The sequence below is a fragment of the Ranitomeya variabilis genome, chromosome 3 (genome assembly GCF_051348905.1).
Source record: "Ranitomeya variabilis isolate aRanVar5 chromosome 3, aRanVar5.hap1, whole genome shotgun sequence".
Taxonomy (NCBI): domain Eukaryota; kingdom Metazoa; phylum Chordata; class Amphibia; order Anura; family Dendrobatidae; genus Ranitomeya; species Ranitomeya variabilis.
This window is the reverse complement of record NC_135234.1, coordinates 615,120,581-615,145,738: the sequence shown is the minus strand read 5'-3', so window position 1 is coordinate 615,145,738 and position 25,158 is coordinate 615,120,581. Positions and strand designations below refer to the sequence as shown.

Genomic DNA, 25,158 nt, shown 5'->3' with positions numbered 1-25,158 from the left:
AGCGTACTCAGGACACATTGGACAACAACTTTTGGGGTCCAATTTCTCCTGTTACCCTTGGAAAAATACAAAACTGGGGCTAAAAAATAATTTTTGTGGAAAAACAAGATTTTTATTTTCACGGCTCTGCGTTATAAACTGCAGTGAAACACTTGGGAGTTCAAAGTTCTCACAACACATCTAGATAAGTTCCTTAGGGGGGTCTAGTTTCCAATATGGGGTCACTTGTGGGGGGTTTCTACTGTTTAGGTACATTAGGGGCTCTGCAAACGCAATGTGACGCCTGCAGACCATTCCATCTAAGTCTGCATTCCAAATGGAGCTCCTTCCCTTCCGAGCTCTCCCATGCATCCAAACGGTGGTTCCCCCCACATATGGGGTATCAGCATACTAAGGACAAATTGGACAACAACTTTTGGGGTCCAGTTTCTCCTGTTACCCTTGGGAAAATACAAAACTGGGGGCTAAAAAATAATTTTTGTGGGAAAAAAAATAATTTTTATTTTCACGGCTCTGCGTTATAAACTGTAGTGAAACACTTGGGGGTTCAAAACTCTCACAACACATCTAGATGAGTTCCTTAGAGAGTCTACTTTCTAAAATGGTCACTTGTGGCAGGTTTCAATGTGTAGGCACATCAGTGGCTCTCCAAACGCAACATGGCGTCCCATCTCCACTCCAGTCAATTTTGCATTGAAAAGTCAAATGGCACTCCTTCCCTTCCGAGCTCTACCATGCGCCCAAACAGTGGTTTACCCCCACATATGGGGTATCAGCGTACTCAGGACAAATTGGAAAACAACTTTTGGGGTCCAATTTCTCCTCTTACCCTTGGGAAAATAAAAAATTGGGGGCAAAAAGATCATTTTTGTGAAAAAATATGATTTTTTATTTTTACGGCTCTGCATTATAAACTTCTGTGAAGCACGGTGGGTCAAAGTGCTCACCACACAGCTAGATAAGTTCCTTAGGGGGTCTACTTTCCAAAATGGTGTCACTTGTGGGGGGTTTCAATGTTTAGGCATATCAGTGGCTCTCCAAACGCAACATGGCGTCCCATCTCAATTCCTGTCAAACGGCGCTCCTTCCCTTCCGAGCTTTCCCATGCGCCCAAAACAGTGGTTTACCCCCACATATGGGGTATCAGCGTACTCAATACAAATTGTACAACAACTTTTCGGGTCCAATTTCTTCTCTTACCCTTGGGAAAGTAAAACAAATTGGAGCTGAAGTAAATGTTTTGTGAAAAAAAGTTACGATGTTCATTTTTATTTAAACATTCCAAAAATTCCTGTGAAACACCTGACGGGTTAATAAACTTCTTGAATGTGGTTTTGAGCACCTTGAGGGGTGCAGTTTTTAGAATGGTGTCACACTTGGTTATATTCTATCATATAGACCCCTCATAATGACTTCAAATGAGATGTTGTCCCGAAAAAGAAATGGTGTTGTAAAAATGAGAAATTGCTGGTCAACTTTTAACCCTTATAACTCACTAACAAAAAAAAAATGTTGGTTCCAAAATTGTGCTGATGTAAAGTAGACATGTGGGAAATGTTACTTATTAAGTATTTTGTGTGACATATCTCTGTGATTTAATTGCATAAAAATTCAAAGTTGGAAAATTGCTAAATTTTCAAAATTTTCGCCAAATTTCCGTTTTTTTCATAAATAAACGCAGGTAATATCAAAGAAATTTTACCACTATCATGAAGTACAATATGTCATGAGAAAACAATGTCAGAATCACCAGGATCCATTGAAGCGTTCCAGAGTTATAACCTCATAAAGGGACAGTGGTCAGAATTGTAAAAATAGGCCCTGTCATTAACGTGCAAACCACCCTTGGGGGTAAAGGGGTTAATGCTCCTAAGATAAATAAAAACATGAGAATTAGTTAGTATTACAAATAACATTTACATCCAGGTACCTTATAGATGACGTCTCAGGAGCGGTTCTCCTTCTTTTCTTCATCTTGTCCAGACCCCATGATAAGTTTTGTCATCCACAGCTGTCTCTGCAGACTTCCATCTTCTCGGCTCTTTTGCAGAAAATCTCCACATGATGCCTTTAAAGATACAAGTGTCATTATAATGCTCAAATAAAAAATTGCCCCTCACTATATTGTCTGCACAAAATATAACCCCCACACTGACCCTCTTATGGTACATGCTCTTTACACTGACCTCTCCTTTCCATACTGGCCTCCCTCTTCACACTGTCCTCTCATACTGTGTCCCCCCTATAGGGCTCAGTCTCTATGCTGTACTCTCTCATTACATTCCCCCCTCCTTGGTATACTGTCCCCTCCTGGCTGTGCCCTTACACTGCCACCCCATGCTACGCCCCCACTACTCAGTTTCTATTCTGTGCCCCCTCACTTTTCTCCCCCCATACTGTCTCCGTACACTATTCCCCTCCCTCCTCATACTGTCTCCTCTTACATCCCTCCTGTTCACCATACTGTCTCCTAATATATTTACCCCCTCACTTTCTATACTGCCTGCTCACCTGACTCTCCCCATACTGTGTCTGCACACATCCCCTCACTCCTTGTACTCTGTACACAAACATTTTTCACATCGCTACTCATACTGTGTCCACATACATTCCCCCGTTCGCTCCCCATACTGTCTGCACCCATCCCCCACACTGTTTCCTCATACATGTCACCCATACTGTTTCCTCATATATGCTCCCCATTCCCCAGTACTGTTTCCTCATATTTGCCCCCCATTCCCCATACTGTTTCCTCATACATGCCCCATCCCCCTGTACTGTTTCCCCATCTCCCCCTTTGCTCTTCATTTTGTGTCCTCACATCCCCCCACACATTAAATCCCCCCATCCCCACTCAAATTGTCCCCCCCCTGTGCACGTATCCTTAGGTGTCTTCTGCTCAACTGGAGCACTTATCACCAGTGTTCGCCTCTGCAGCGCGAGTAAGCAAAATCAGCAGCGTGATCACATAATCTGATCACGTGATCTGATCACGCTGCTCACGTCGCTCTGACCCGGCAGTCAGAGCCTCAACTGTACTCACTTCTGAAAGATGTTAATGCAATTGATCCCTGGGCAGGGGCGGACACTGACAGCCTGGGGCCCCTGTGCAAGAAATGTGTCTGGGCCCCCTTCCTTTTATGGCGACAAAGCTACATATATATATATATATATATATATATATACATATACAGCCACACACATACATGTGTATATATTACATACCGTATATACTCGAGTATAAGCTGACCCAAGTATAAGCCGAGACACCTAATTTTGCCACGGAAAACTGGGTAAGCTTATTGACTCGAGTACAAGCCGGGTATGCATTGTCCCCCTCATTCCTATCCCGGTATGTGTGGTTCCCCCATCCTGTCCTGGTATGCGTAGCTCTCCCTGTTGTATGCATGGCTCGGCTCCCCCTGTCCCATCTTGTATGCATGGCTCCCCCTGTACCATCTTGTATGTATGGCTCCCCCTGTCCCATCTTGTATGCATGGCTCCCCCTCCCATCTTGTATACATGGCTCCCCCTGTCCCATCTTGTATGCATGGCTCCCCCTGTCCCATCTTGTATGCATGGCTCCCTCTGTCCCATCTTGTATGCATGGCTCTCCCCCTGTCCCATCTTGTATGCTTGGCTCCCCCTGTCCCATCTTGTATGCATGGCTCCCCCTGTCCCATCTTGTATGCATGGCTCCCCCTGTCCCATTTTGTATGCATGGCTCCCCCTCCCATCTTGTATACATGGCTCCCCCTGTCGCATCTTGTATGCATGGCTCCCCCTGTCCCATCTTGTATGCATGGCTCCCCCTGTCCCATCTTGTATGCATGGCTCCCCCTGTCCTATCTTGTATGCTTGGCTCCCCCTGTCCCATCTTGTATGCATGGCTCCCCCTGTCCCATTTTGTATACATGGCTCCCCCTCCCATCTTGTATGCATGGCTCCCCCCTCCCATCTTGTATGCATGGCTCCCCCTGTCCCATCTTGTATGCATGGCTCCCCCGGTGCCATCTTGTATGCATGGCCCCCCTCCCATCTTGTATGCATGGCTCCCCCTGTCCCATCTTGTATACATGGCTCGGCCCCCCCAATCTTGTATGCATGGCTCCACAGTCCCATCTTGTATGCATGGCTCACCCCCCATCTTGTATGCATGGCTCCCCAGTCCCAACTTGTATGCATGGCTCCCCTTGTCCCATCTTGTACGCATGGCTTGCCCCATCTTGTATGCATGGCTCAGCTCCCCCCTCCCATCTTGTATGCATGGCTTGGCTCCCCCATCTTCTATGCATGGCTCAGCTCCCCCCTCCCATCTTGTATGCATGGCTCGGCTCCCCCCTCCCATCTTGTATGCATGGCTCAGCTCCCCCCATCTTGTTTGCATGGCTCGGCTCCCCCCTCCCATCTTGTATGCATGGCTCAGCTCCCCCATCTTGTATGCATGGCTCCCCCATCCTCCTTCTCCCTGTCCTACTTCTCCTTCTCCTCCCCCATCCTCCTTCTCCTCCTTTGTCCTCCTTCTCCTCGCCCATCCTCCTTCATCCTCCCCATCCTCCTTCTCCTCCCCCATCCTCCTTCATCCTCCCCATCCTCCTTCTCCTCCCCGTCTTCTTTCTTCTCCCCGTCCTACTTCTCCTCCTTCTCCTCCCCATCCTCCTTCTCCTCCCCATCCTCCTTCGTCCTCCTTCTCCTCCCCATCCTCTTTCTTCACCCCGTCCTCCTTCTCCTCCCCCGTCCTCCTTCATCCTCCCCCGGGCCGTCATACTCACCCTCCTCACAACGTGCTGCCCCAGACTTTATAAAGAAAAAAACCTTGCTCAGGTGCTGCCCCCCCCCCATCTTGCAACCCTAGGCACGTGCCCTCACATGTCTAGTGGCAAAAATGGCTCTGGATAGACATCATGTCACTGAACAGCACAGTGTGTATCTGTAGCCCTATATACAGGCCCACTCACTGCTTCCAAGACTGTAGACACCTGTAATGCTAGTTAGTGGACACACCTTTAACATGTCCCTTTTGTTATATTGTTTTCAGGGGTACCATCATTTCTGTCCAGGCCTATTTCATGAGTTTTATTTTTTTTTAAATTCTGTGGAAACATGGTTGAAAAGCAATGTCTGACTTTCATTTGTTCATTTTCATAGATCTTTTGTTTATTATTACGGTACTTTTGTCAGATTCAAGTTATTTCTGTGACCATTGTGGGTTTTTCTGTCATTAAACGAGGGGTACCAACAATTTTGACCACAAGCATATACTGACGGTGGTTCTGATCCTGTAGTAATGTAGATGTAGTAATCCTTAATTTGTAAGACTTGACAATTGATTATTATAGAATGTAAGCTGGTAAGGGCAGTGCCCTTTCCTTTCTATACCAGTTTGCCATAGTTGATTTGTTCTCTGTAAAAAATATTTTGCATGTAATTCCTGCTCATATACAGCACCATGAAGTTAATGGTGCTCTAGAAATAAATAATAATAATAATAGGTTCAGTATGCTGTCCATTGTACACATGGACAACACAAAGGGTGAAAATACAGCTGTTTGAACAGTGCTATACAAGTTAGCAAAACAAGTGCTTGACTAAAGCCATTCATACACTTTAGTTAGCAGAGCGAGTACCTCTCTGTATAGGAGGGTTGTTTGTCAGACAGCTGAGTGTTCCTGTGCTCTCTATAAAAAAGCTCCAAAGTATCCCTGGAGGAGATTTTCAACATAAAGCCAGGCTGCATATTTCTTCCTCTACTGTGAGCAGCCTGCGTGGCCTAAACATGCTACTATGGCCTTCAATGTCTCCTGACTTGTCTCCCGTTAAGTATATCTTCTAAAAAGTGTGGGAACAAAAGAAAAACAGCAAATTCAGCCGAAAAGCAGAATTTAAAAATAAATATCTAAACATACACACAGTGTTCTTTAAGTTAACCATACACATGTTAAATTTCAGGTCAAAACGTCAATTTTTGGTCAACTATCATTTCAAGGTTTCACTCAGTCAATTTTTTGGTCGTTTTCGGCTTAAACTAAACATGAATGACATTGATTAGCTGAAAATGGCTGATTATTTGCATTTTGAGCAAGCACATTACACTGTGATTTTTTGTTCTTGAATTAATTTCTTTTTCTAAAAAAAAAAAAAAATTATGATTTTGCTGGTCTTAGAAATAGTCACTTTAAAAATGTGCTACAGTTAATATAAATCATTTGTTAAATGTCATTGATAAGACACTTGTAATGAACAGGAGAAGAAATTCTATCCAACCGACATACAAAAGCCAGTGTCAGCCTTGTATTTTGATCAATGTGAATAATCTGTTGAAAGTAAAGTTACTTTGAAATAGTTATTATAGGACCTTTAATAACAACTGAATATATTGAGTGCTTAATGGATTGCTGGGTGATAAGCCAGACACTTGCCAATTGTTACTGTCAACCTGGTACAATTTCTCTACTCATCAGAAAGTGCTGCAGTTGCTTTCAGATATCATTATATGTGTCTACCAAGTGACTCAGCCATACTAAGAAGGAGGATGCAACTGCAGCAACCGCTCTTTTCTGAAGTTACAGTGGTTTGCAAAAGTATTCACTCCCTTCGTCATTTTTCACTTTTTGCTACCTGAACTTGGAATTTCACTATTTTTTGGAGGGTTTGCATCAGTTCATGTACAGAACATGCCTACAACTGTGAACATTTGGTTTTCTTTTTATTGTGAAGCAAGTGACAAATAGGACAAAATAACTGAAAACATCAGTTTGCATAACTATTCACCTCCCCTAATGTCAATACTTTGTAAAGTCTCCTTTGCGGCAATTACAGCTGCAGGTTGCTTTGGATAAGTCTCTATGAGCTTTCCACATCTTTCCACTGAGATTTTTGCCCATTCCTCAATGCAAAACGGCTCCAGATCCTTAAAGTTAGATGATTTCCTCTAGTGAACAGCAATCTTCAAGTCTGACCACAGATTCTCAATTGGATTAAGGTCTGGGCTTTGGCAGGGCCACTCCAAAACATTTACACGATTTTCAGGGCAAAGAGGAACAAATAGGTGGCACTCCGTGATGCAGTAAAACAATCCTTTCTTTATTCAATGCAAGTAATACAGTGGAGCAGGTGCAGCGAAGGACAACAGCCATTTCGTGTCGATCAGATGCTTCAAATGGGTCATACCTGGCCATCGTCCTTCGCTGCACCTGCTCCGCTGCATCCATGTACTACTTGCATTGAATAAAGAAAGGATTGTTTTACTACATTACGGAGTGCCACCTATTTTTTCCTCTTTGGCCAGGACTTTGTTCAACTTCGATAGTTTCAGGTGTTGCACCCGGGATTTTGCAAGCTGTACACTGCCGGTCCACCAAGTAAGCTTGAAAAGTTATGTTTTAAGTCAGGGGTGTCAAACTGCATTCCTCGAGGGCCTCAAACCATGCATGTTTTCAAGATTTCCTTCTCATTGCACAAGGTGCTGGAATCATTCTGTGCAGGTGATTAAATGATCACCTGTGCAATACAAGGAAATCCTGAAAACATGACCTGTTTGCAGCCCTTGAGGAAGGCAGTTTGACACCCCTGTTTTAAGTTGTTTGCTGCTGGTTTTTCTCATTTTCCACATTTACACAATTTCCCTTAAATCTCTCGAGTGTTGCTTTAGCAGTATGCTTTGGGTCATTGTCTTGTTAGAAGGTGAACCTCCATTCTAGTCTCAAATTACTGACAGACAGAAACAGGTTTTGCTTAAAAAAAAAAAAAAACAAAATCCCTGTATTTTGCACCATACATCTTCCCCTCAAGTCGGACTATTTTCCCTGTCCTGTTGCCGAAATACATCCCCACAGCATGATACTGCCACCATCTTCTTGGGATGATGAGCTGTGTTGGTTTGATACAAGACAGAATTTACCTTGGTGGCCAAAAAGTTCAATTTTGGTCTCATCTGACCTTCATCCATACATTTGGGGAGTTTCCCACATGTCTTTTGGCATACTCAAAAGGAGCCTTACAATTTTCATGTGTAAATAGAGATTTTTTTTTTATGTCCACTCTTCCATAAATGCCACTTCTATGGAGTGCACAGCTTATTGTCGTCGTATGGACAGATACTCCAGTCTCTGGGAACTTTGCAGCTCCTTCAGGGTTATCTCTGGTCTCTGTGCTGCCTTTCTGATTAATGCCCTCGTTGCCCAGGCTGAGAGTTTTGGTTGGCGACCCCCACTTGGCAGGTTTATTGTGGTACCATGTTCTTTCCCTTTGCTGATAATGGGTTTGATGGTGCTCCGGGGGATCATCAGAGATTGGGATATTTTTTTATAACCCAAACCTGACTTGTACTTCTCAAAAACTTTGCCCCTGACTTGTTTGGAAATCTCCTTGCTCTTCATGGAGTTGCCGTCTGATTTTTAGCACCCATCGCATAGGAAACCTGACATTGAATCAGCTGAGTAGAGTAAATTCATAGCATGAACCGTCAGAATAGAATAGATAGAAAGAGGTCAATGAGATATATAATTAGTGCAGTACATGTGTTGTTTACTGTACTTGTATTTAGCTAAAAAATAATTAACTAAAAGGAAAAAATAGCCTGGGGTTCACCTTATTTTTATTAACCAGCTAAGGGAAAGCAGCTGGTCTCAATAGTCTGGGAAGGGGGCAATAAATATGGAGCTTCCCAGGCTATTAATATCAGCTCACAGCTGTCTACGTAGCCTTTACTGGTTGTTAAAAAGGGGGACCCAAAAAAAATTACATGGGGTCCCCCCTATTTTTAACCCCCTTCTGACATTGGGTTTAATAGTACGCCAATGACGTACTTCCCGTTTGGTGCAGGCTCCAGCGCTGATCTATACAGCTGACATGTGCATGCAACATATGTGTGTGGAATTGCGATCCACACGCAGCTGTCAACTAGTTAAATGTTGCTGCCAATTTCTGACAGCGGCATTTAACTCGCGCTTCCCAGAAGCATGTTGCTAATCCACCCATCGGTGACCCCGTCAGATGGTCTCGGGTCACTGATGGGTCAGCATGACAACCAGAGGGCTGAATATCAGAAATGGGAAAGAAACATAGTTGTTGTTCTGCGCTGCTGAATCACTGAAAATCCAGACGTATTAATAATTGTGGCTTTATTCAACACGTTTCAGAGCACGAAAGACTCCGGCATCAGGAAATACCACAAAAAAAAAATCTTTTTGTTGTGGTATTTCCTGATGAAGGAGTCTTTTGTACTCTGAATCGCGTTGGCTAAAGCCACAAATATTAATACGCCTGGATTTTCAGTGATTCAGCAGCGCAGAACAACCACATTTATTTCCCATTTCTGATATCTAACGTTTGGTCTCGTTGGACCCGTGGATCTGCTGCAGCGAATCTTCATAATGTCATATTTGAGCTACGTCTGGTGAGTGCAATCATATTGTATTGACCACTTACACTCACCGGCCACTTTATTAGGTACACCATGCTAGTAACGGGTTGGACCCCCTTTTGCCTTCAGAACTGCCTCAATTCTTCGTGGCATAGATTCAACAAGGTGCTGGAAGCATTCCTCAGAGATTTTGGTCCATATTGACATGATGGCATCACACAGTTGCCGCAGATTTGTCGGCTGCACATCCCAAAGATGCTCCATACAAGGCAGGATGGATCCATGCTTTCATGTTGTTTACGCCAAATTCTGACCCTACCATCCGAATGTCGCAGCAGAAATCGAGACTCATCAGACCAAGCAACGTTTTTCCAATCTTCTACTGTCCAATTTCGATGAGCTTGTACAAATTGTAGCCTCAGTTTCCTGTTCTTAGCTGAAAGGAGTGGTACCCGGTGTGGTCTTCTGCTGCTGTAGCCCATCTGCCTCAAAGTTCGATGCACTGTGCGTTCAGAGATGCTCTTAGGCCTACCTTGGTTGTAACGGGTGGCGATTTGAGTCACTGTTGCCTTTCTATCAGCTCGAACCAGTCTGCCCATTCTCCTCTGACCTCTGGCATCAACAAGGCATTTCCGCCCACAGAACTGCCGCTCACTGGATTTTTTTTCTTTTTCGGACCATTCTCTGTAAACCCTAGAGATGGTTGTGCGTGAACATCCCAGTAGATCAGCAGTTTCTGAAATACTCAGACCAGCCCTTCTGGCACCAACAACCATGCCACGTTCAAAGGCACTCAAATCACCTTTCTTCCCCATACTGATGCTCGGTTTGAACTGCAGGAGATTGTCTTGACCATGTCTACATGCCTAAATGCACTGAGTTGCCGCCATTTGATTGGCTGATTAGAAATTAAGTGTTAACAAGAAGTTGGACAGGTGTACCTAATAAAGTTGCCAGTGAGTGTATATCCCAGAAGAAGACCCTATTTTTGCACTGTGTCCTCCTACAGCTTTCATAGAACCAGAGGGCTGAAGCAGACTTCTATGGCTGTCATTGCTGGATTGTGAGTATTTCTGCTACACACAAGCGATCTGGTCATCACCTGTGTATAGCAGAGGCACTCGAAGTACTGCAGCTTCTAGTCTCCCATGAAAACTATTGAAGCATGTAAAAAGTAAACAAAAAAGTTTAAAAAAAAAAGAAAAAAAATTAAAAGCTCAAATCTCCCCCCTTTCGCCCCATTTAAAATTAAACAGTAAAAAAAATTCAAATATACACATCATTGGTATCGCCATGTTCATATCTATCAATATAAAAAAGAATTAGCCCAATAGTTAAATGGCGTAACGAGAACAAAATTCAAAATGCCAGGTTGTTTTGTGGTCACCACTACATTTCAATAAAATGCAATAACGGGCGATCAAAAGATCTTATCTACACCAAAATGGTATCAATAAAAATGTAAGCTCGGCATGCAAAAAACAAAAAATCCCTCATCCAGCCCAAGATCACAAAAAATGGAGATGCTACAGGTCTTGGAAAATGGCACTTGTTTTTTTTTCCTATTTTTAAACCAAATTTGGACTTTTTTTAAAAAAAAACCCCTAGACATGTTTGGTGTTTTTGACTTCGTAATGACCTGGAGAATCATAGTGACAGGTCAGTTTTGGTTTTTAGTGAACATGGTAAAAAAAACAAAGAACTGTAGGATTGAACTTAACAATTTAATCGCATTTGGAACTTTTTACCGTTTTCAAGTACACGATATGTTAAAACCAAAAGGTGTCGTTCAAAAGTACAACTTGTTTTGCAAAAAACAAGCCTTCACATGGTGATTTTGACTGGAAAATAAAAAAAAATATGGCTCTGGGAAAAAGGGGAGAAAAAAGCAAAAACACTGATTAATAACCAGTAAAGGCTAAGCAGACAGCTGCAGGCTGATGTTAATAGCCTGGGAAGGGGCCATGGATATTGGCCCCCTCCCAGACTAATAACACCGGCTCTTAGCCACCCCAGGAATGGCGCATCCATTGGATGCACTAATTCTGGCGTTTGCCTCAGCTCTTCATGCTTGTCCTGGTGATCTCAGCACACAGTCCACAATGGACATATCCTGAATATTATGCAAAAGAATACACCAGCGCTACCTCCCCAAAGTCACTGAGCCGCAGGAACCAAGACAGAAAAGGGGCTTTAACTGTCAGAGAGTAGTTACAATATGGGAAGAAACTGGGTCCGCGCTACAGTGCTATAAAAACAACTAGGAATATGCACTCAATACTTCGCTTAGATAATGCACACTAGAATAAACAACAGAAGGATGAATGCTGTACTGCCCAGCACCACACAGGATACCAAGTATGTACATGTACCAAGACCCGCTGGTCAGGGCTGCGACCTAGAACCAGGATCAGAGATGTGCCTGGAGAGTCAGTGAGAAAATGCCGCACTAACCGTTGTAATCCAGTACCCAGTAAGTGATGATGGATGTAGGTCCAGTAGGAGATGGTGTCCGTCGGGCTGGTGTGCGGGCAGATGGACGAACGAGCAGCATGCCGTGCGGAAGCTGCGTAGAGCCAGGGACAACTCCGGCCGGTAGCGTCCCTGGATACGAGCGGGAACCAACCGAGGGAGGAGCTCGCTGGCGCAAGGCTCAGCGTGTGACGTCACTGAGCTTAGAGAAAGTACGGGGTGCCACAGGAATCAAACCGACGCATTTCGAAGGAGCGGCGTCCTTCTTCATCAGGGTTACTGATCACTGAGAATGCCCCGTTGTTTAACCCCCCCAAGGTGTCACTCAAACTGCCCGGCCCGCCCAATAAACCCGCAACTAAGATGGTGTCCAATGGAAGTGCTGGCAATATAAGGTGTAATCAGAAATATGAGAAGCATGGTCCACAAAACCATGTAATAAGGGAGTAATATAAACCTCATAGAAGTTAAAGGGTGTGTAGGAACAACCTTAATGTGTTACATTTGTAGTCAAGTTAATGGGACAATACTGCTGCAATAAATAAAGTGAAATTTGGTAAAATAGATAAAAACAAATCTTTAATAAATACTAAGTTAAAAATGATTAGACTAGATGAACACTGATTAAAACCAATAAAATGAGTAAAATAAAGAAGGGAGAAACAGAGGATATGAAATAAAACCAATCAAGGACTAGGGAGGTGGACTGAGTGATAATACACTCTCCTAAGTACGCCGAGGCCCCAAAGAAAAAAGGAAAAGAAAGTTCTGGCCTAAAAAGCAAATATTTCAAGCCCGTGATTGAGGCCTTTAGGTGCAAGGCTGTTCAGGGAGAAGATCCACTGGGATTCGGCCCTGGACATGGCTTTTATCAGGTTGCCTCCTCTTAAATTTTGTTTTACTTTTTGAATACCCCAAAATACAATGCCCCTGGTGGATTTACCATGCCTCTCACTAAAGTGCCGGGAAAGTGGGTGGCCCAAGAAGCCTTTATGGATATTGGTGAAATGTTCCTTTATCCGGACCATCATGGGCCTCTTGGTGCGGCCAACGTAGTTTTTTACACGGGCACTCAATAGCGTATATAACCCTTGAAGTAGCACACGTAATGTTGTCTCTGATGGTATATTCATTCCTATCATCCGAATCTGTAAAAGTGGAGCGGCATGTTTTCTGGAAGGATGTATGCCGACAACCGTGACAAAATCCGCTTGGTGTAAACCCTGTCTTATTGTTAGCAGAAGCCTCCGATATTTGTTTGTACTTGGAGGCTTGTCTTGTGGTGGGGGCTATAATACTGCCCAGGGATTTTGCCTTCTTAAATACAAATCTTGGTAGGGGTGGCAAAAATTCCCCTATGATTTTGTCCCCTTGAAGTATAGTCCAATGTTTGTGGATGATGGACCTAAATTTGGTGTGCCCAGCATGGAATTGGGTGATAAAAGGTAGCTGATGGATCTGGTCCTGAATGTTCGTTGGCTGGTTGGTAAATTTCACTCTGTGTAATAGGGCATCCCTGGGTGTCTCCATGATATCTTTCTTGGCCCGTTCCAGTAATCCACTAGGGTAACCCTTATCTAGAAATTGTTGGGTAAGGAGGGCAGAGTCCTTATTGAAGTCTTCCAAGGTAGTGCAGTTCCGTCTGATTCTTGTGTACTGGCCCTTGGGCACATTTGTGAGCCAGACTGGAAGGTGGCAGCTGGTCATGCCAATAAAACTATTGGAGTCCACCTCCTTGCGGTAACATTTGGTGAATAACTGGTTACTCTCTATGAAAATGCTGAGGTCCAGAAAATTTATACTTGTCGTGCTAGTAGTGGGTGTGAACTCCAACCCAAAGGTATTATTATTTAGATTAGATATGAAGAAATCCAGCTCTACCTTGGGGCCATTCCAGATGAAGAGCACGTCGTCGATGAAGCGACGCCAAAGAACCAGACCTGTACGAAGGTTACCGGATGGAAAAATGCAGGACTCCTCCCACTTGGCTACAAAGAGATTGGCATACGCGGGAGCAAACCGTGTGCCCATTGCAGTACCACAGGTTTGCAGGAAGAAGTCACCTTCGTACCAAAAATAGTTGTGCTGTAAGATGAATTGGATACACTCTTCAATAAAGGTGACCTGGGTGCTTGGATATGTATCCAGGGTTTGAAGGTACTGCCCTGCAATTTGACAGCCCATTTTTTGGTCGATCACTGTATAGAGTGATTTTATGTCCAGGGTGCCTAGAAAGTAATGGGGTTCCCATTTAACTTTTTCAAGGATACGAAGAATGTGGCCCGTATCCTTGAGGTAGCCCGGTATGAGTTGCATGCACTTCTGTAAGTGCATGTCCACATACCGGGACAGATTTGCTGTTAGGCTGTTGATCCCCGAGATAATAAGCCTACCTGGCATGTAGCATTCTTGTGTATCTTGGGGATGTGGTAGAAGATGGCCAAGCTGGGATCTTTATTAAATACGAAACCAAATTCCTTTTTGCTCAGTATACCCAGGGATTGGCCTTTTAGACACAGAGATTTGAGTTTATTAATGAACTGCGGTGTAGGGTCACTTTTCAGTTTCCTGTAGGTGGTAGTGTCACTGAGTAAACGAATTGATTCCTCGTGATACATTGCTTGATCCATAATCACAATACCTCCTCCCTTGTCCGCAGGGCGAATGGTAATGTTGTTATTACTCTGTATGTCTTTAATTGCTTTTTTCTCAGCATTGGTTAAGTTACAGGGAATAAATCTGGGCTTCACTCTTTGTAGTTTCCTGATGTCATTCGTGACCAGTTTGTCAAAGGTTAGAAATGCCTCAGAATGCTCATGTATAGGATTAAAGGAAGATGGATTAGCCAGTGTAGTATGAATATACGTGTCAGGATTAGGGTTGGTATTTCCTGTAGATAATTTGTCCTTTTTGAGAAAAAATTTTTTTATAGCTAAATTCCTCAGATATTTCTTCATGCTTATGTAGAGAGAAAATGGTTTCCCCACAGAAGTAGGGGCGTATTTCAAACCTTTTTGTAGAAGGGATGTCTCATTGTTAGTTAATTTGTGAGAACTTAGATTAAATATTTTTTGTGGGTACTTGACCATAGGATTTATTTCAGTTTTGGTGAGTTTCCTCCCCCTCCTGCCCCTCTTAGTTTTGCAGACCTTACCCGAAAAAAATCCTGATTCACCGGTGGGTGGGTCTTAGACTTTGCATGATGTTTCAATGTTGTGCCAGCACCCTTATTTCTATTGAGGAGCGTAGGCTTCTGTCCATTCTTAGAGGTGATGTTCCTATTGGGTCCAGAGGATGGATTACCGGTCGTACTGCCACTAGGTATTGTGGTTGGACCCCCAGATTGTTTCTCTGCAGGTCTGTTGTGTATCCGCTTTTTGGGCTCCCCTGGTGGTTGCTGGTGGTACTGGTGACTTGTTTGCACTTTGCTGCTTCTGTTCACCTGCTTCCATCAGCGTTTGGGAGTTTCCTATTTAGCCTTGCTCTCCAGTCATTTCCTTGCCGGTCATCATTGTAACCAGAGCCTTCGGTTGCATGTTCCTGCTACTAGTCTGCTGATCAGCTAAGTGGACTTTGTCCTTTTGTTTTGTATCTTTAGTCCAGTTTGCAGTTTTTGTATTTCTCTGTAGCTGGAAGCTCTTGCGGGCTGAAATTGCCACTCCTGTGTCATGAGTTGACACAGGAGTCTTAAAGTAATTTCAGGATGGTTTTTGAAAGGGTTTTCAGTTGACCGTGAAGTCCTCTTTTGTATCCTTCTGCTATCTAGTAAGTGGACCTCTCTTTGCTAAAATCTACTTTCATACTGTGTATGTCTTTTCCTCTTATTTCACCGTTATTACATGTGGGGGGCTGCTATCATCTTTTGGGGTATTTCCCTAGAGGTAAGCCAGGTCTGTTTCTTCCTCTACCAGGCTTAGTTAGTCCTCCGGCTGGCGCGTGGCATTTAGGAAGCCGTAGGTATGCTCCCTGGCTACTATTAGTTGTGTGGTAGATTTAGCTCACGGTCAACTCGAGTTTCCATCACCCGAGAGCTCGTTCATTATTTATGTGTTTCTTACGTTCCCTTGCCATTGGGAACCATGACAGTATGACCGGCCATGTGTTAAACTTATTGGCAGAAGAAAGGAGAGAAAAAAAGAAGTCTGTAAATTTTTTTTTTTCTTTTTCCCTATGCTTGCTCCATAGTTGGAGCAGTTGTATTTCAGCTCTAATTACTGCCTTTGCCTTTCTCTCCTTATAATCCTTGAATGGCTCTGAGCTCACCTGTTTAAAGATGGATCCTCAGAGTTTGGCTGCAGGTTTAAATAATCTTGCTACGAAGGTTCAAAATTTACAAGATTTTGTTATGCATACTCCTATTTCTGAACCTAAAATCCCTACACCAGAGGTGTTTTCCGGAGATAGATCTCGGTTTCTGAATTTCAAATATAATTGTAAATTATTCCTTTCTCTCAGACCTCACTCCTCAGGAGATCCTGTCCAGCAGGTTAAGATTGTAATTTCTTTGCTGCGAGGTGACCCTCAAAATTGGGAATTTTCATTGGCACCAGGGGATCCTGCGTTGCTCAATGTGGATGCGTTTTTCCTGGCTTTAGGGTTGCTTTATGAGGAACCTAATTTGGAGATTCAAGCTGAAAAAGCTTTGATAGCCCTATCTCAAGGGCAAGATGAAGCTGAGATATACTGCCAAAAATTTCGTAAATGGTCTGTGCTTACTGAGTGGAAAACCGCATTTAATACGCCTGAGGGCCATTTTGAGTATTTGGTAATGCCTTTCGGCCTTTCTAATGCACCTTCTGTCTTTCAGTCCTTAATGCATGATATTTTCCGTGAATATTTGGATAAATTTATGATAGTGTACTTGGATGATATTTTGATTTTTTCTGATGACTGGGAGTCTCATGTTCAGCAGGTCAGGAGGGTTTTTCAGGTTTTGAGGGAGAATTCTTTGTGTGTAAAGGGTTCAAAGTGTGTTTTTGGGGTTCAAAAAATTTCCTTTTTGGGGTACATTTTTTCCCCTTCTTCTATTGAGATGGACCCTGTCAAGGTTCAGGCTATTTACGACTGGACGCAGCCTACTTCTCTGAAGAGTCTCCAGAAATTCTTGGGCTTTGCTAATTTTTATCGTCGATTTATAGCTGGTTTTTCTGGCGTTGCTAAACCTCTGACGGATTTGACTAAAAGGGGTGCTGATGTTGCCAATTGGTCCCCTGCTGCCGTGGAGGCCTTTCGGGAGCTTAAGCGCAGCTTTTTGTCTGCCCCTGTGTTGCGCCAGCCTGATGTTTCTCTTCCCTTTCAGGTTGAGGTCGATGCTTCCGAGATTGGAGCGGGGGCGGTTTTGTCGCAGAGAGGTCCCGACTGCTCAGTGATGAGACCTTGTGCGTTCTTTTCGCGAAAATTTTCGGCCGCCGAGCGAAACTATGATGTTGGTAATCGGGAGCTTTTGGCCATGAAGTGGGCATTTGAGGAGTGGCGTCATTGGCTTGAGGGTGCCAAACATCAGGTGGTAGTTTTGACTGATCACAAGAATTTAATTTATTTGGAGTCTGCCAGGCGCCTGAATCCTAGACAGGCACGTTGGTCGTTGTTCTTTTCCCGGTTTAATTTTGTGGTCTCGTACTTACCGGGTTCTAGGAATGTGAAGGCGGATGCTCTTTCTAGGAGTTTTGAGCCTGTCTCTCCTGGGAATTCTGAACCTGCTGGTGTCCTTAAGGATGGAGTGGTTTTGTCTGCTGTCTCTCCAGATTTGCGACGTGCTTTGCAAGAATTTCAGGCGGATAGACCTGATCGTTGTCCGTCTGGTAGACTGTTTGTTCCTGATGAGTGGACCACTAGAGTCATCTCGGAAGTTCATTCTTCTACTCTGGCAGGTCATCCGGGAATTTTTGGCACCAGAGATTTGGTGGCTAGATCCTTCTGGTGGCCTTCCCTGTCTCGAGATGTGCGTGTTTTTGTGCAGTCTTGCGGTGTGTGTGCTCGGGCCAAGCCTTGTTGTTCTAGGGCTAGTGGGTTGTTGTTGCCCTTGCCTATTCCGAAGAGGCCTTGGACGCACATCTCTATGGACTTTATCTCGGACCTCCCTGTTTCTCAGAAGATGTCTGTCATCTGGGTGGTGTGTGACCGTTTTTCTAAAATGGTTCATTTGGTGCCATTGCCTAAGTTGCCTTCCTCATCTGAGTTGGTCCCTCTGTTTTTTCAAAATGTGGTTCGCCTGCATGGTATTCCGGAAAACATCGTTTCTGACAGGGGTACCCAGTTCGTGTCTAGATTTTGGCAGGCAGTCTGTGCCAGGTTGGGCATTGATTTGTCTTTTTCGTCTGCATTCCATCCTCAGACCAATGGCCAGACGGAACGAACTAATCAAACTTTGGAGACTTATTTGAGGTGTTTTGTGTCTGCGGATCAGGATGATTGGGTTGCCTTTCTGCCGTTGGCGGAGTTTGCTCTTAATAATCGGGCTAGTTCTGCCACTTTGGTTTCTCCTTTCTTTTGCAATTCAGGGTTTCATTCCCGTTTTTCATCTGGTCAGGTTGAATCTTCGGATTGTCCTGGAGTGGATGCGGTAGTGGATCGGTTGCATCAGATTTGGGGACAAGTGGTGGATAATTTGGAATTGTCCCAGGAGAGGACTCAGCGGTTTACTAACCGCCGTCGTCGTGTTGGCCCCCACCTTCGTGTTGGGGACTTGGTGTGGTTGTCTTCCCGTTTTGTCCCTATGAGGGTTTCTTCTCCTAAATTTAAGCCTCGGTTCATCGGTCCTTATAGGATTTTGGAGATTCTTAACCCTGTCTCCTTTCGTTTGGACCTCCCGGCATCTTTCGCTATCCATAATGTGTTCCATCGGTCGCTGTTGCGGAGATATGAGGTACCGGTGGTTCCTTCTACTGAACCTCCTGCTCCTGTGCTGGTGGAGGGTGAATTGGAGTACGTGGTAGAAAAGATCTTGGACTCCCGTATTTCCAGACGGAGACTTCAGTATCTGGTTAAATGGAAGGGCTATGGTCAGGAAGATAATTCTTGGGTAACTGCCTCTGATGTTCATGCCTCGGATTTGGTTCGTGCCTTTCATAGGGCTCATCCAGATCGCCCTGGCGGTTCTTGTGAGGGTTCGGTGCCCCCTCCTTAAGGGGGGGGTACTGTTGTGTATCCGCTTTTTGGGCTCCCCTGGTGGTTGCTGGTGGTACTGGTGACTTGTTTGCACTTTGCTGCTTCTGTTCACCTGCTTCCATCAGTGTTTGGGAGTTTCCTATTTAGCCTTGCTCTCCAGTCATTTCCTTGCCGGTCATCATTGTAACCAGAGCCTTCGGTTGCATGTTCCTGCTACTAGTCTGCTGGTCAGCTAAGTGGACTTTGTCCTTTTGTTTTGTATCTTTAGTCCAGTTTGCAGTTTTTGTATTTCTCTGTAGCTGGAAGCTCTTGCGGGCTGAAATTGCCACTCCTGTGTCATGAGTTGACACAGGAGTCTTAAAGTAATTTCAGGATGGTTTTTGAAAGGGTTTTCAGTTGACCGTGAAGTCCTCTTTTGTATCCTTCTGCTATCTAGTAAGTGGACCTCTCTTTGCTAAAATCTACTTTCATACTGTGTATGTCTTTTCCTCTTATTTCACCGTTATTACATGTGGGGGGCTGCTATCATCTTTTGGGGTATTTCCCTAGAGGTAAGCCAGGTCTGTTTCTTCCTCTACCAGGCTTAGTTAGTCCTCCGGCTGGCGCGTGGCATTTAGGAAGCCGTAGGTATGCTCCCTGGCTACTATTAGTTGTGTGGTAGATTTAGCTCACGGTCAACTCGAGTTTCCATCACCCGAGAGCTCGTTCATTATTTATGTGTTTCTTACGTTCCCTTGCCATTGGGAACCATGACACAGGTCTAATTTGAGTAGATGTAATGTTATCTAACATAAACAAGACAAGCCGTCTCATTGAACAGACGTTTGAGCAATTAAACAACTGCATTCTTACTGAGGATACACAAGTCCTAGCTGACAACATTCTATATAGACTCAAAGAGAAGGAAAGAGAGATTATTGACAAGAAAATCAGGAAATTCCAAAGGGATGGAATACCAGAAGAACTATACATAAACCAACATTCAGATGCAAGTTTGGGTGATACATTTAACAACGACACACAAAAACCTGACGAACTTGTAGTAATAGATGAATACAATCTATCTACCGAGCAGGACATGGCAGACATCTCACTGGTATTCTCTACATATGCGGACTCCAACTCAACACAATATACACCAGTGTCAATTAGGAACAAGCTCCCCAGGACAATACTTTGGACGTTTCGGTATACCCCATTACACCCACTTATGGGAATCCCAGTACACATGAACAGACTTATTCACGGCCTATTACCCCCTTACATATTTCCAACAGATTTTCCCCACTATCCTCGAATGGAGGAGGCGTAGCTTCTGGCAATATGCACAATAATACGCATAACGGTGAACATCAACGCACCTCCCAGCAGGCCACCCATCGAGTTACATCTACTCAAATTAGACCTGCAGAGAAACAATCTGGGGGTCCAACCACAATACCTAGTGGCAGTACGACCGGTAATCCATCCTCTGGACCCAATAGGAACATCACCTCTAAGAATGGACAGAAGCCTACGCTCCTCAATAGAAATAAGGGTGCTGGCACAACATTGAAACATCATGCAAAGTCTAAGACCCACCCACCGGTGAATCAGGATTTTTTCGGGTAAGGTCTGCAAAACTAAGAGGGGCAGGAGGGGGAGGAAACTCACCAAAACTGAAATTAATCCTATGGTCAAGTACCCACAAAAAATATTTAATCTAAGTTCTCACAAATTAACTAACAATGAGACATCCCTTCTACAAAAAGGTTTGAAATACGCCCCTACTTCTGTGGGGAAACCATTTTCTCTCTACATAAGCATGAAGAAATATCTGAGGAATTTAGCTATAAAAATTTTTTTTCTCAAAAAGGACAAATTATCTACAGGAAATACCAACCCTAATCCGGACACGTATATTCATACTACACTGGCTAATCTATCTTCCTTTAATCCTATACATGAGCATTCTGAGGCATTTCTAACCTTTGACAAACTGGTCACGAATGACATCAGGAAACTACAAAGAGTGAAGCCCAGATTTATTCCCTGTAACTTAACCAATGCTGAGAAAAAAGCAATTAAAGACATACAGAGTAATAACAACATTACCATTTGCCCTGCGGACAAGGGAGGAGGTATTGTGATTATGGATCAAGCAATGTATCACGAGGAATCAATTCGTTTACTCAGTGACACTACCACCTACAGGAAACTGAAAAGTGACCCTACACCGCAGTTCATTAATAAACTCAAATCTCTGTGTCTAAAAGGCCAATCCCTGGGTATACTGAGCAAAAAGGAATTTGGTTTCGTATTTAATAAAGATCCCAGCTTGGCCATCTTCTACCACATCCCCAAGATACACAAGAATGCTACATGCCCACCAGGTAGGCCTATTATCTCGGGGATCAACAGCCTAACAGCAAATCTGTCCCGGTATGTGGACATGCACTTACAGAAGTGCATGCAACTCATACCGGGCTACCTCAAGGATACGGGCCACATTCTCCGTATCCTTGAAAAAGTTAAATGGGAACCCCATTACTTTCTAGGCACCCTGGACATAAAATCACTCTATACAGTGATCGACCAAAAAATGGGCTGTCAAATTGCAGGGCAGTACCTTCAAACCCTGGATACATATCCAAGCACCCAGGTCACCTTTATTGAAGAGTGTATCCAATTCATCCTACAGCACAACTATTTTTGGTACGAAGGTGACTTCTTCCTGCAAACCTGTGGTACTGCAATGGGCACACGGTTTGCTCCCGCGTATGCCAATCTCTTTGTAGCCAAGTGGGAGGAGTCCTGCATTTTTCCATCCGGTAACCTTCGTACAGGTCTGGTTCTTTGGCGTCGCTTCATCGACGACATGCTCTTCATCTGGAATGGCCCCAAGGTAGAGCTGGATTTCTTCATATCTAATCTAAATAATAATACCTTTGGGTTGGAGTTCACACCCACTACTAGCACGACAAGTATACATTTTCTGGACCTCAGCATTTTCATAGAGAGTAACCAGTTATTCACCAAATGTTACTGCAAGGAGGTGGACTCCAATAGTTTTATTGGCATGACCAGCTGCCACCTTCCAGTCTGGCTCACAAATGTGCCCAAGGGCCAGTACACAAGAATCAGACGGAACTGCACTACCTTGGAAGACTTCAATAAGGACTCTGCCCTCCTTACCCAACAATTTCTAGATAAGGGTTACCCTAGTGGATTACTGGAACGGGCCAAGAAAGATATCATGGAGACACCCAGGGATGCCCTATTACAGAGAGTGAAATTTACCAACCAGCCAACGAACATTCAGGACCAGATCCATCAGCTACCTTTTATCACCCAATTCCATGCTGGGCACACCAAATTTAGGTCCATCATCCACAAACATTGGACTATACTTCAAGGGGACAAAATCATAGGGGAATTTTTGCCACCCCTACCAAGATTTGTATTTAAGAAGGCAAAATCCCTGGGCAGTATTATAGCCCCCACCACAAGACAAGCCTCCAAGTACAAACAAATATCGGAGGCTTCTGCTAACAATAAGACAGGGTTTACACCAAGCGGATTTTGTCACGGTTGTCGGCATACATCCTTCCAGAAAACATGCCGCTCCACTTTTACAGATTCGGATGATAGGAACGAATATACCATCAGAGACAACATTACGTGTGCTACTTCAAGGGTTATATACGCTATTGAGTGCCCGTGTAAAAAACTCTACGTTGGCCGCACCAAGAGGCCCATGATGGTCCGGATAAAGGAACATTTCACCAATATCCATAAAGGCTTCTTGGGCCACCCACTTTCCCGGCACTTTAGTGAGAGGCATGGTAAATCCACCAGGGGCATTGTATTTTGGGGTATTCAAAAAGTAAAACAAAATTTAAGAGGAGGCAACCTGATAAAAGCCATGTCCAGGGCCGAATCCCAGTGGATCTTCTCCCTGAACAGCCTTGCACCTAAAGGCCTCAATCACGGGCTTGAAATATTTGCTTTTTAGGCCAGAACTTTCTTTTCCTTTTTTCTTTGGGGCCTCGGCGTACTTAGGAGAGTGTATTATCACTCAGTCCACCTCCCTAGTCCTTGATTGGTTTTATTTCATATCCTCTGTTTCTCCCTTCTTTATTTTACTCATTTTATTGGTTTTAATCAGTGTTCATCTAGTTTAATCATTTTTAACTTAGTATTTATTAAAGATTTGTTTTTATCTATTTTACCAAATTTCACTTTATTTATTGCAGCAGTATTGTCCCATTAACTTGACTACAAATGTAACACATTAAGGTTGTTCCTACACACGCTTTAACTTCTATGAGGTTTATATTACTCCCTTATTACATGGTTTTGTGGACCATGCTTCTCATATTTCTGATTACACCTTATATTGCCAGCACTTCCATTGGACACCATCTTAGTTGCGGGTTTATTGGGCGGGCCGGGCAGTTTGAGTGACACCTTGGGGGGGTTAAACAACGGGGCATTCTCAGTGATCAGTAACCCTGATGAAGAAGGACGCCGCTCCTTCGAAACGCGTCGGTTTGATTCCTGTGGCACCCCGTACTTTCTCTAAGCTCAGTGACGTCACACGCTGAGCCTTGCGCCAGCGAGCTCCTCCCTCGGTTGGTTCCCGCTCGTATCCAGGGACGCTACCGGCCGGAGTTGTCCCTGGCTCTACGCAGCTTCCGCACGGCACGCTGCTCGTTCGTCCATCTGCCCGCACACCAGCCCGACGGACACCATCTCCTACTGGACCTACATCCATCATCACTTACTGGGTACTGGATTACAACGGTTAGTGCGGCATTTTCTCACTGACTCTCCAGGCACATCTCTGATCCTGGTTCTAGGTCGCAGCCCTGACCAGCGGGTCTTGGTACATGTACATCCTTGGTATCCTGTGTGGTGCTGGGCAGTACAGCATTCATCCTTCTGTTGTTTATTCTACTGTGCATTATCTAAGCGAAGTATTGAGTGCATATTCCTAGTTGTTTTTATAGCACTGTAGCGCGGACCCAGTTTCTTCCCATATCCTGAATATTGCTTTGTTTGCTTGAAAATGTTTGGTATCCTAAGACAAAATTTTTATTTTTTTGCATTTATCAATTATTATTGGTGTTTTTTTCTAAATACAATCTAGACATTAGGGTTACTTATGAAAGGATTTGTTACTACATTATATTCCGGAAAATCCCCAATCTGGGGCTGCCCACTGTTTTATTATTTAAAAAAAGGTCAGCCATAGATTAACCCCTTTACCCCCGGAGCTTTTTTCGTTTTTCCGTTTTCGTTTTTCGCTCCCCTCCTTCCCAGAGCCATAACTTTTTTATTTTTCCATCAATATGGCCATGTGAGGGCTTATTTTTTGTGGGACGAGATGTATTTTTGAACGATACCATTGGTTTTACCATGCCCATTAACAGAAAACGGGAAAAAAATTCCAAGTGCGATGAAATTGCAAAAAAAAGTGCAATCTCACACTTGTTTTTTGTTTGGCTTTTTTGTTAGGTTCACCAAATGCTAAAACTAACCTGCCATTATGATTCTCCAGGTCATTATGAGTTCATAGACACCAAAAATGTCTAGGTTCTCTTTTATCTAAGTGGTAAAAAAAAATTCCAAAGTTTGCTAAAAATAAAAAAATTAAAAAATTGCGCCATTTTCCGATACCTGTAGCGTCTCCAATTTTCGTGATCTGGGGTCGGGTGAGGGCTTATTTTTTGCGTGCCGAGCTGGCATTTTTAGTGATACCATTTTGGTGCAGATACGTTCTTTTGATCGCCCGTTATTGCATTTTAATGCAATGTTGCGGCGACCAAAAAAACCTAATTTTGGCGTTTTGATTTTTTTATCGCTACGCCATTTAGCGATCAGGTTAATTCTTTGTTTTTACTGATAGATCGGGCGATTCTGAACGCGGCAATACCAAATATGTGTAGGTTTGATTTTTTTTTTTTTTTATTTTGATTGGGGCGAAAGGGGGGTGATTTGAACTTTTATATATTTTTTTTGTTGTTGTATTTTTAAACACTTTTTTTTTTTAATTTTGGCATGCTTCAATAGACTCCATAGGAGGCTAGAAGCATGCACTACACGATCGGCTCTGCTACATAGAGGTGAAGCACAGATCACCTCTATGTAGCAGAAATGCAGGGTTGCCTTGAACGCCGACCACAGGGTGGCGCTCAAAGCAATCGGCCATCAACAACCATAGAGGTCTCAAG

At 43.8% G+C, this 25,158-nt stretch overlaps 1 protein-coding gene across 4 annotated transcripts in view; it reads left to right on the top strand.

Annotated features, from left to right (window-relative positions):
• ERICH6B (glutamate rich 6B) overlaps positions 1-25,158 on the top strand; it is a 412,645-nt gene that overhangs the window by 376,247 nt on the left and 11,240 nt on the right. The gene's annotated exons all lie outside the window — the stretch shown is intronic.